The sequence below is a fragment of the Neovison vison genome, chromosome 6 (assembly GCF_020171115.1).
Source record: "Neovison vison isolate M4711 chromosome 6, ASM_NN_V1, whole genome shotgun sequence".
Classification (NCBI taxonomy): Eukaryota; Metazoa; Chordata; class Mammalia; order Carnivora; family Mustelidae; genus Neogale; species Neogale vison.
The window spans coordinates 68,492,128-68,503,475 of record NC_058096.1 but is presented as its reverse complement, the minus strand read 5'-3'; positions in this window follow the sequence as shown (position 1 = coordinate 68,503,475).

Genomic DNA, 11,348 nt, shown 5'->3' with positions numbered 1-11,348 from the left:
GACTGGTTAGGCCTACATTTCTGCGAAAGGTTGAAAGTGCAGTTTGGGTGAGTATAAAGTTCCAGGTTTGGTGACCTGGCCTAGCATAAGTGACTCCATCTTGGGCCTGTGGTTTTCTTTTTAACAATGTGTTGTTTTCACAGCTTAAAAATTGCGCCTGTGTGTTTACAAAGATTGAGGTATTTTCTGGAATCGGTCACTAGTTGCTGCAAATATTATGTATGTGCAGTGTGTGATGAATATCTGTACGCATGTTGAGGACCCCTCTGAGCCTACACCTTGTCAGGCCAGACTGGTGGGCGACAAGTGACACTGTGTGACTGGGGCAGAGAAGCCAGGAGACCAACCCATCTACTGAGTCTCAAAGCTGTTTACATACTTGCCTATTTAACCTTCTCAAAGACCAGGGCAGCAGGAATCACAAAAGAATCACTTCAGTTTAAAAGGTAGAGGATAATCTATTAGAAAGAGATTGGAGGGAGTCAGATAGTATGAGGTCAAAATCTGCCCCAGCTTTGGGGAGAAATAAATGAGCTAATTTGTAAAGTGCCTGATGCATGCACATAATAAGTGGTAGAAATACTTTTCTCATTTAACTGAAGAAGACACAGATCCCAGGTTGGGTTGGACTTGAACAAAGTCACCCTGCAAGGGAAGTATCAGAGATTCAAGCCTGGGTGGTTCCCTCTTGCACCTATGGAACCCCCATCAGTCCCCTTATGATACAAGTATTCCCTGGGAGCTCAGGGGAGGGAGAAGTTACAGGGGCTAGGAGAGGAGGCATGTTGCCGCAGAGCATGGCATTGGAGCTGACCCTTCCAGAAGAGTCACAGTAGGCGGAAAGGCAGCACAGACCAGCCTAGGAGGTATGAAAATTCATAGAATCACAGGGGGCTGGGGGGTGAACAGTTGAGTCATGGAACTTCTCTAAGTGTCAGGTTTCAGGAATGAAGGCAAGAAGAGCTGCCCCCCTTATTTCAAAGTGTTATTCCAGAGATAGAAGGCGAGTGTATTTAAAAGTTTTTAACAAACTGTTCAGCATTATGCAAATGTAAGATTGTGTGTGTGTACGAGTGTGTGTGTCCCAGGAAAATTTAACACTTGCGTTATGTCTGTGGGTAAAAGAGGAAATCATGACCTTGCCTTTTGACCTGTGGAAACCACTCCCAAGCATGGGACATAGGAGAATAAAGATAAATTCCTGGGAAGATATTTAACCTAGAAGATACTTAGCACATCCAATTAAACCTAGGATATATATACTACTTATATTATATATAAATAGAATGTTAGGGCAAACTTTGGTAATTACAGTTTATTGCTAATAAGTATGCAATTGCTGCCACAAACTCTAGGAGGTCCAGAATCTGCTTGCGGCAAATATAAATTTAAGGAGGCAAAGATCAACCCATCTTCTGGGAAAACTCTAAGAACAGAAGACTAAGTTTCATTAGCAAAATCACTCATATCCTCCTGGCACTTTGTGATCCTCTGAAAATATTAATAATTAATATTTCCTCTGTACTTACCACGTGTCAGACACTTTTATAAGTACATTATATGATTTCTTACTGTTAAGTAAATAATTATAGTGGCACCTAGGTGTCTCGGTTGGTTGAGTGTCTGGCTCTTGGTTTCGGCTCAGGTGGTGATCTCAGGATCTTGGGACCGGGTGGTGGGACTGAACCCCACTTTGGGCTCCACGTTGGGTGGGGAGCTTACTTAAGATTCTTTCTCCCTCTCCCTTTCCCCCTAAAATAAATAAATAAATCTTTAAAAAAATTAACTATAAAAACATTGTTAATAATCACAACAATCCTATGAGATATGCTACTTTGATCACCTCCATTTTACAGATGGGGAGACCTTAGGTAATATGACCACAGTCACATGGCTAGTAAGAGGTGGAATTTAAATTCAGGCTGGTCTGATTCTGGAGTCCACATGTTTACCCATTTCCCTCTCCTGTCTTTCAGCCAGGTTAATTTATTCAAGATAGTGACTATTTACAAGAAGAGACTCTTGAATATGTACTTTATCTCTTTGAAATTCAGCCTAGAATCCACCCTTCTCAAAGTCAAACTCTCCTCATCTACTTTGAATTCAGTGCAGCCTGTGGAATGTTCCTGAGAGCCACCTGTTATCTCTGAAAGGTGTTTCTGAATGTTTATTTACTTGTTCCAAGTTTTGGGAGTTTTAAAAAGTACAAAAAGTGGCTGACCCAGATTTAGGAACTTTGAGAAATCCTAATGAAACCACTGAAGAGCAAGGCAACAGGCAGGGATGGAAATGAAGCGCTGCGATGAGGATTTAGAGAAAAGTGAAGAGAACCTGGGAATGATTCAGAGCCTTCGAGCTGCCGGCCGACCTGGCAGAAGGATCGAGGAGCTGTAATCCTGGGATAGGCGCAACGTTCTGTGATGTTGGGTGCTGCAGATGGCACTGTGCACACCGACAGAAATAATAACAATTCACTACTAACCTTTGAGTTCTGCCAGAACACACAGCTAGGTAAAGACAGTATCACTGGTTTGACTACCCTGTGGCAAGTGAGCGTGTGGCTGGCTCTGCTGACACCCTGGAGCAAAGGAAGGGTGTCCAGGCTCTCTGTCCCCCAGCTCACAGCCCCCAGACAACACGGAAACTGTCCGCCATTGCTCCTTCCTGCCACAGACAATTAAGATGTACCTTACCTCACCTGGGTTTGTGGGGCTGGCAGGCTTTGGCACCAGGGACAGGGGATTAACCCGAAGTGAGGTTTTTCCTCAAGCAGGAAAAAAAAAAAAAAAAAAGGCAATTGATAGAAGTAAGGAAATGAGCTGAGAAAAAGCCAAACAAAGAATAGTGGTTGGATGATTCATGAGGTGGGGTACTCCTTTCTGGCAAAAATAACAATATTATAAGATTGTAATCTGCCAGCGGCTGTCCTATTCTTAATGACAACGTTCTCTTTCAGAATTCTAAGTGTAGGTTAGGGCTGGAAAGGGGGAACAAGTTGAAATGAAGGACTTTTTTTTAAGTAGTTCTTTTTGCTCCTGTGAGGGCTGCAGACCGACTCTGCAGCTGAGTCATGGTCGCTCCTGTCCAGGCAGTACCATTCATTATGTTTGCTGCCTTGGAAGACTCGAGAAGGAGAGAGCTTTTAAAATTCTGCCTTGGTTTGCTCCAAAGAGACCTGGGGATTATTTGTGGGTTACAATATTTTCCAGCCCAGTAACTTTTCCCTCATTGCTATTGTGAGTACTTTCATTGTTTTAAGCAAATAATAGTCCAGGTGCGGCCAGGACTCTTTTCTTCTGGCAGGAAGACCCCAGGAAGAACTGTCAATTAGTAACTATTCACAACTTACAATTGGTGGGCGTTTGACATTTCCAGTGCTACTGAGGAGCTAAAATTTGGACATCCAACTCTGACCAGATTAAGGAGAAGGAAATCGCAAACATCGTACCCAGAAAGGGTTGGCTTAAGGATAACAGTCTCTTGGGGCACCTGGGTGGCTCAGTCAGTTAAGTGTCTGACTCTTGGTTTTGGCTCAAGTCATGATGTCAGAGTCGTGGGATCAAGCCCCGTGTCAGGCTCTGATCTCAGTGCGGCATCTGCTTGAGATTCTCTCATTCTCTCTCCCTTTCCTTCTGCCACTCCCGCTTACGCTCTCGCTTGCTCGCTCTCTCTCTCTCTCTCTAAAATAAATAAATCTTAAAAAAAAAAGAATAGTAGTTTCTATCATTGATCAGAAAAGAAGTTTACAAAAATGCAATTTGGTAAGGAAAAAAAAATGTTTCCATTGTGAGGAGGTGAGCAGTGACAGGCATGAGGGTAAGTGGAGTGTATTATAGGGACAAGATTCCAGTCACATGTGTGCAGTTGGAAAACTGGGTGGGGACCAGCCTGGCTGGAAAGGGACTATAGATTAAATTTCCCTTCCATGATCAAAACTAACAGATGTGCTGACAATCTGTGGTTACATTTGGGTTTTGGACATTGTTTACCTGGATTTGAACCTGGGATTCTCAAAGTAGTTGTGATGTGTCCTTTGTCTAGTTACTTCCGCTGTTAGTGTCCCCTTAACTTAAAGTAAAATGAGCATATAGTGGTACCAACACCATGGGGCTGGGGATGGATCAAATGATTAATTCATGGAAATCGGAGTAAGGGCTCCACAGATGTTAGTTATTATTGTCATCAGGGCTACAACATCACAATAGCTCTTCTGTAGCACAGAAATTCCAGAAAGTTTTTAATTAGCTGTGCAATCTTGGGGCTGAATTTTCCTATCTATGAAATGAGGGCGTTGTCCAGATAAGGTCCAAACTGATTTTCAAAGCCTCGAATAACATTCTTCACATTTTCTTAATGAAAGAATTGAGGCCTACAAGTAGTACCTGTCCTTGACCCAGGCAACCCAGCAAAGACAGCTGAGGAGGGAGCTACCCACCAGCCTCTGGTGCCGCTGGTCTTCTATTATCTTATCGGAAGATCACAACCCGGGGCTCCAGGGAGTACAACCCCGCATAACCTTTCTGCAGATCATCTGGCAATATTTATCAAAAGCCTTAAAAGTATTTATACCTCAACATTCCACTTCTAGGAGTTTATACTAGGACAATAATAAATAGTAAAGGATGTTGCAAGTTAGCCACAAGGATGTTCATTACAGGATTATTAGTAATAAGGAAAAACTGGAAAATGTTGATGATAAAAACAGGATTGGGTAGACAAATTATGGTGTATCCCTGTAACAAAATGCAGTACTAAATATGATTAACAAGGAATTTTTTTTTGACATGGCAAGATGCTTACAATATATTGTTAAGTGAAAAAACAGATTATCAAACAATATATATACATCATGATCCCAGAAGGGTTAAAAATGAATATAGACGTGATAGATATTAGATAGGTAGACTGACCCACCAAAAATCCACCAAATGAACCAAATCTATTACCAGTCCACTAAATATAGCCACCAAAATATAAACAGTGCTAATCTCAAGATAGTGATTGGTATTTTCCTTTTCTTTTTAAATCAATTTTATACAATAAACAAGTACTTTTTTCTGAACTGTTTGTTTTGGAGAAATTAAAACATAAAAAGAGAAAGAACTGTGATAGCTACCCCACCCCCATTCCCACTGTGGCCACGTGCCCAACGACATCAGCAATTATTAGCTTATGACCAATTTTGTTTCACCTTGTATTTTTAATAGGAAAAAATGACTTAAAATTTTTTTCAAGACTGTATAAGAGGAATTATTTTTCATTGCACTCCAACTACTGGCCAGATAATTGGTAATATTATTGGTATTGGTCCAAAGCCTTGCCATTTTTAATCACATCAGGAGCAAATAAGAGCAATTCTGCAAAGACCTAGGCCAGAACTTCATTAGGCAAATGTCTCAGTCAAGACTAGCTTCTGGTGCAATCCACCTCTGGCAAGTGAATGTGGGGAACCGTTGGCTCTTGCGATCCCCCCTGGAGTGCAGACAGAGGTAAAGGTGGCTGATGGATGCAGAGTGTTCCTAGGGCCTTGGGCTTATCACTCTCATGTCGCTGACCTGAGTCCCAGGCATGTCAGCGCAAGCCTCTCAGCAAGAGAGGGACGGTCCCGCGGCTCTCCGTCATACAACCAGGGAAGGTCTCTGTCTGATGGACCTTGGCTGTAGTCATTTCCCTGTGACCAAGGGGACCATGCTGAGCTATTAAGAGGTTCTAACACTAACAATAATTATAACAGCAGCAACTTATAAACATATAGCCTCTGCTCTGTGCCAAGCACTATCTAAATGTTATATATAAGTATGAATTTAAGCCTCAAGAAAACCCTAAGAGGAAGGTGCTCTTGCTAGCATCGTTACCTTTTTAGAGATGGGGAAATTGAGACCAAAAGCACCCAAGCAACTTGCCCACGGTTGTACAACCAGTGAATAACAGAACTAGGATTCAAACCTAAGCAGCCTGGCCCTAAGGCTGGTACAATTAATGACTCTCTGATTTCACTGCGAGAGTTGGAGCACCAAAAATATGGTGCCTCTTACCATATGTAATCCAAATCCAAATCACATCAAATTCTGGATAAGGTAAGGAAGTCAAGGAAAAATGAATTTCTCTTATGATTACTGTGATATTTGCTATCACATGATTTTCTCATGGTTTTGGTGCTGGTGCCCTAAGTAACACCGTCTGTCAGTAATTTGGATAACTGGCCCCAGGGTTTGAGAAGGGATTTGAGGCAAACAGGCAGTGCACAAACGTCGTTTCACCAGCCATAGGTGTGTTGGGAGCCCCCTACCCCCACAGGAAGTCCTCTGGTCCACTTTGGGGACTCTCAGTTTTGGCAGCAGCTGGAGACTTGATAGCTCACTTCTGCGAAGGCTGACATGCGTTCCTCTGGCTTTCCTTTCCTCTTTCCTTCCCTCTTTTATTCTTTAAAATGTGCTTGGCAGCTAGTAATCAGAAACTTGACAGTCAGTGCAAATCTAAACACTAAAGAGGTTACAATCTTCCTAAGATGTCTGAAAGAAGGACAGTCACTCAGTAGGTGTCACAGCTCAGTGATTTATCAAGAACCCAGGTCCTTCCATCTTGCCGCTCTGCCTCCTTGTGGTAACTCTTCTTTTCAAGCTCATGCGCTATGGTTGCAGATGGCTGCCCCAGGGCAAGGCATCATTGTCCTTTTATAACACAACAAACATTAAAAAAGGAAGGGGTCAGAAATGGCTTTTTTTTACATGGCTCTCTCTTATTTCGGCCAAGAAAATCCATCTGAAAACAGCCCAACAAACAGCTGTTTACTCTCATTGGTCGGGATGAGGTCATATGACCATGCCTAGCCCAATTACTGGCAAAACGACCAAACAAAATTCATCCTCTAGGTAAGGTCATGTGGCTTCCCTCAGAAATATTTGGCATCTGTGCGCAAGGAAGAAGGAGAGACAGTTTTGGGGAAGACTGAAATATAACCCCTTTCTTCTTCCTCTCATATCTTTCCTCTAAAAAGCCCCAAAAGTAGGGGCAGGGTGAAGGTCAGGGTTGGGGAACAGGGTACATGGTCTGCTCATTAGTGAAATTCATAGTTATCCTTTTGTAGAATAATTTGGCCTTGTGTTTTCTTAACTCTCCTAAGGCCTCAGAAAATTCTTTAATTCCAAGGCTGGGAAAAATATGCTACACCCTGTATTAGTTTTCTATGGCTGCTGTAATAAATTACCACAAAATTAATAAAACAAATTTATTCTCTTATAGTTCTGGAGGCCAGAAATCCCAAATTGAAGGGTTTTACTGGGCTTAAAAGTCAAGGTGTTGACTGTGAGCTGGTTCCTTCTTAAGGATCTGTGAAGAATCCATTTCCTTGCTTTATTTAGTCTCTAGTGACTTCCTTTATTCCTTGGCCTGTGGCTTTTTTTCTTCAGTGTGCATGACTCCACCAATGACCTTGGTTTCTCTGTGTGACTCAGCTTTCTCTGACCAACGCCTCCTGTATCCCTCTTAGAAGGAGAATTGTGATTATTGATGAAGGATCATCTCCTTATCTCAAGGTCCTTAAATTAATCACATCTACAAAGCCCCTTTTGCCATATAGCATTTATAGGGAACTCGGACACCAGTATCTTTCCGGGCTATTACTCAGCCTACCACATGTTCCTATACCTGATCCTCCAATCTCAGATCTTTTAGAAGGGGAAACTTCAGGGCAGGAGGGAGTTTCAAGGTCTTCTCAGTGATGTTCAGCAGTCCAGAAGCTCATAATTGAAGGTTTGGGGTCTAAGGCTTAGGTGTGTGGCAGGTGCTTGGGGTGGTGTTTATGCCTGAGGGACAGCATTCTCATTAGAAGGAAGTCTTTCTCAGGAGCCGATGGGGGACTCTTGTAACTCTCTGTTTTATACTTTTGCAGGTTAATGGACCATGTTTGCTTAAAGTCAGTGCATATAGAAAAGGTGTCAGATCCCGTTAATGTGAAGTAACTTCACTTAAATGAATCACATGCCAACATGAACTTCATCACGTTTGTACTGAACCCTCATTGTAGAGTGATGATTCAAGCTATCAGGACATTAGGTAAAATTTCTGCACTGAGTTTAGAGACCATGCAGTCTGTTTTCCTATCTCTGTATTTGTTTTCTTTGTTGTTGTTGTTTTAGTTGTTGTTCTGGTTCTTGTCCTTTCCCCTGGCTTTCATGTACTCTTACTCTCATCTTTTTTGGTAGCTTTGTATCCAGCTTTCCCTGACATTTCTTAGCCTTTCTGTCTGGTGAATATCTTCCATGGGCTATGACTTGTCACTCTAATTGGTTTCTCCCCTATGACCTTGTCTACCTCCTAAAAATGGAACCAGGCTTGGGGTAGACCTTGCCAGATTCTGGACAGAGTCATAACTAACCAACCACAGTTCATTTTGGGGGCAAGTCAGTGAAGGGCTGGTAAATGCTTAACAACCTACTCTCCAGGAAAACAAACCCTGAATTGTGGGCTTTGCTATTTTTTTGGGTTGCAGATCTACACACCATGGCCTAATTCAAGCTACCAAGGTGAGGTCCCCCAAGAAGACGTATGCACCATCATTCCAGTACACTGTAGGGCCGAGGGCAGGTCTGTCCTCATGACACAATATTGCTACCTTTAAACAGGGAAGAACTAGTCCAACATTCCTTCTGGAATTTTTTCCAAAGGGGACTTCACACACATTATCCCCAAGTTAGTCTTTGGCATGGGAGTATAACTGAAAGTTAACTTTGAGTTAGAATTGCATTTTGCTCATTGTCTTCTCCACTGTTCCTTCTTCCTTGTGTGGAGTAATGTTGGCCTGTAGTCCTTTTTACTGGGCAAGACGGTCACTGGGCAGTAGAGGTGAAAAGCAATTGGCTCCTTCTGTGTCTCCAGTGTTACACACAAGAAAATTTTCAACTTAATGTAACATCTGAGATGAATTAGCTGAGTTTTCTCCACTACAGGGAAAAAAGCGGGGGAATGGCGGGTGGGAGAAGGTGAGCAGATACAGGAGGTCATATAAATTCTCAGAGAATCCAGATGTAGGCTGATGGTTTCTTTCTTCTTCTTAACTCCTCTTCCAAAATCAAATGGAGGGATTTATTTCACTTCCTCTCTGCATCCCCACACATGGTGGGGTAGGGCAGGGCGAGTGATAAAGTGACCAGAGTGGACTGTGGGAGGGAGAGGCAAGATGACTGGCCCGTCCACACACTGCATGTCAGAACCAAGTGAAGGAACTGATCAAATGCTGGACTGTGAAATGTTGCCAGTGAAGACACATAAAGTAATAAAAACGGTGAAAATTCCACATGTCTGGGCAAAGTTCTGCCTTGCAGTATCTGCTCTTCTGTTTTATGCGCCGAGCCCAGAACATAACCAAGCAAAGGCGAGGGCCGGAGGGCACACCACTCCCCAGGAAACAGGGCGCGGACAAGGGCATCCGAATGTTTGTTTGGTTGAGTTGCTATTTCACCATTGTCTGCCTTGTTACCAGTTATGACATGTGCCCATGCAGCCTTCTCCCCTTCATTCCACTGGCATTTGTTAAAAAAACATTCACCGAGATCCAGTCTAGATGTGTCTTTTAGCCTGCCTGTAACTTTCCACTTTAAGGGAGATGTTACAAGGAGTTTACAAGTCTTAATTGCACAGCTTTTTAAGAACAAGGATTTTAAAGCATAAACCTGGAAGAAATTCTTATAAAGAGGAAAAGAAGAGGGAAAACTGGATTCTGGTTCTTCGATTCCCCTTGGGCATTACGCTTCTTGGTCCTTGGCATCAACTAAAGGGAAGCAGGAAAAGTTACTGATCCACATTGGCTCATGGGAACAAATGAGGGGGGGTGGGACTCAGGATGGGCATGGTTTGTCTTGGGCTCAATTCATGTCTCCTACCACAAGGACTAGTACATGGTAAACCCTGAATTAGTATTAGTATTTGTTGAATGAATGAATGTACAGGATTATTTCTGAGGAGAGAAAGAAATAAAGAAATGTAGTTTCAAAAGGATTTTCTAAGTATCTGCACCTGAGCCATTAGCCCACAAGACCAGAAGCTGGGTGAGTGAGATGCAAGGTCCAAGGTGCATGACTGGAGCATTCACTTTCGGTTTTTGTGCACATTCCATGTTGCACTTGTGTGCCCCAGAGACTGAACGTGGCCTTCAATCTTGTGCCCCAGGTGCCTTGCTCACCTCACTCTAGTCCCAGCCCTGCTACTCCTCCTAGAGCCTACAGAATGTTTCTTAGAAATTTTTTCTTCCATGGAGCACCTGGGTGGCTCAGTCGTTGAGCATCTGACTTTGGCTCAGGTCATGATCCCGGGGTCCTGGGATAGAATCCTGCATCGGGCTCCCTACTCAGCGGGAAGCCTGCTTCTCCCTCTCCCTCTGCTCCTGCTTGTGTTCCGTCTCACACTGTGTCTCTCTCTGATCAAAAAAATAAATAAAAGCTTAAAAAGAAAGAAAGAGAGAGAGAGAGAAAGAAAAAAAGAAAAGAAAGAAAGGAAGAAAGAAAAAGAAAGGAAGAAAGAAAGATGATTTCTTTTTTGGGTTGGGTCCACTAAGTCTGCTCTGAGCCCCACAGGAGACATTTCAGGGACTAGGGACAGAGGCAGTTCCTTCCTGCCTGGAGAAACCAGTAACCTCAAAGCCAAGAGTTGTCAGGTAGCCCTGGGTTTACTCAGAACTTAACTGTGTACTTGGAGAAAATTATTAACCTCTGGAGCTTTCTTTTCTTCATTAATAAAATACAGAAAATAATACCTACTTCACAGGATGACTGTGAGCCTTGGGAGTAACACACAAAAGTGCCAAGTATATAGTGGGCACATAGTAGGTGCTCAGTAAATGGAAACTTTTATTGCATTATTCTTATTGGCAGCAGCACTGGTGATGGGATGCTGGCAACACCACCTGGCCAATTCCTGGAGTGGGAGCGAGCACACATGTGGACCATCCAAAAAAAATTAGCAGAAGCTGTACTGGAGGACAGAATTGTTAGATTCAGGCTAACCCAGGTGGAGCTCTGACTGTGAGCCAGGACCTGGGTCAGTTTTCCTCTATTTTCTCTTATCCTGGCCACAGACTATTCTTACTTGATTATTTATACTCATGGACAATAATATTTTAGTGTAAGTATGTCCAGTGCAACATTGGGGATCTAATGATGCTAGAAGAAAAATTAATTTGTTCTCTGCAACTCAAATGTAACTGGACATCCTGCATTTGCCCTGGAAAACCCTGCAGGGGAGTGTTTGGTACAGGGACTTGAAAATGGTGCCCTCGGCTGGGTGTGTCAGTGGAATGCCTGTTTGCAGCGATGGCCTTGAGGGCCCGGGGGGGGGGGGGGGGGGGGGGGGGG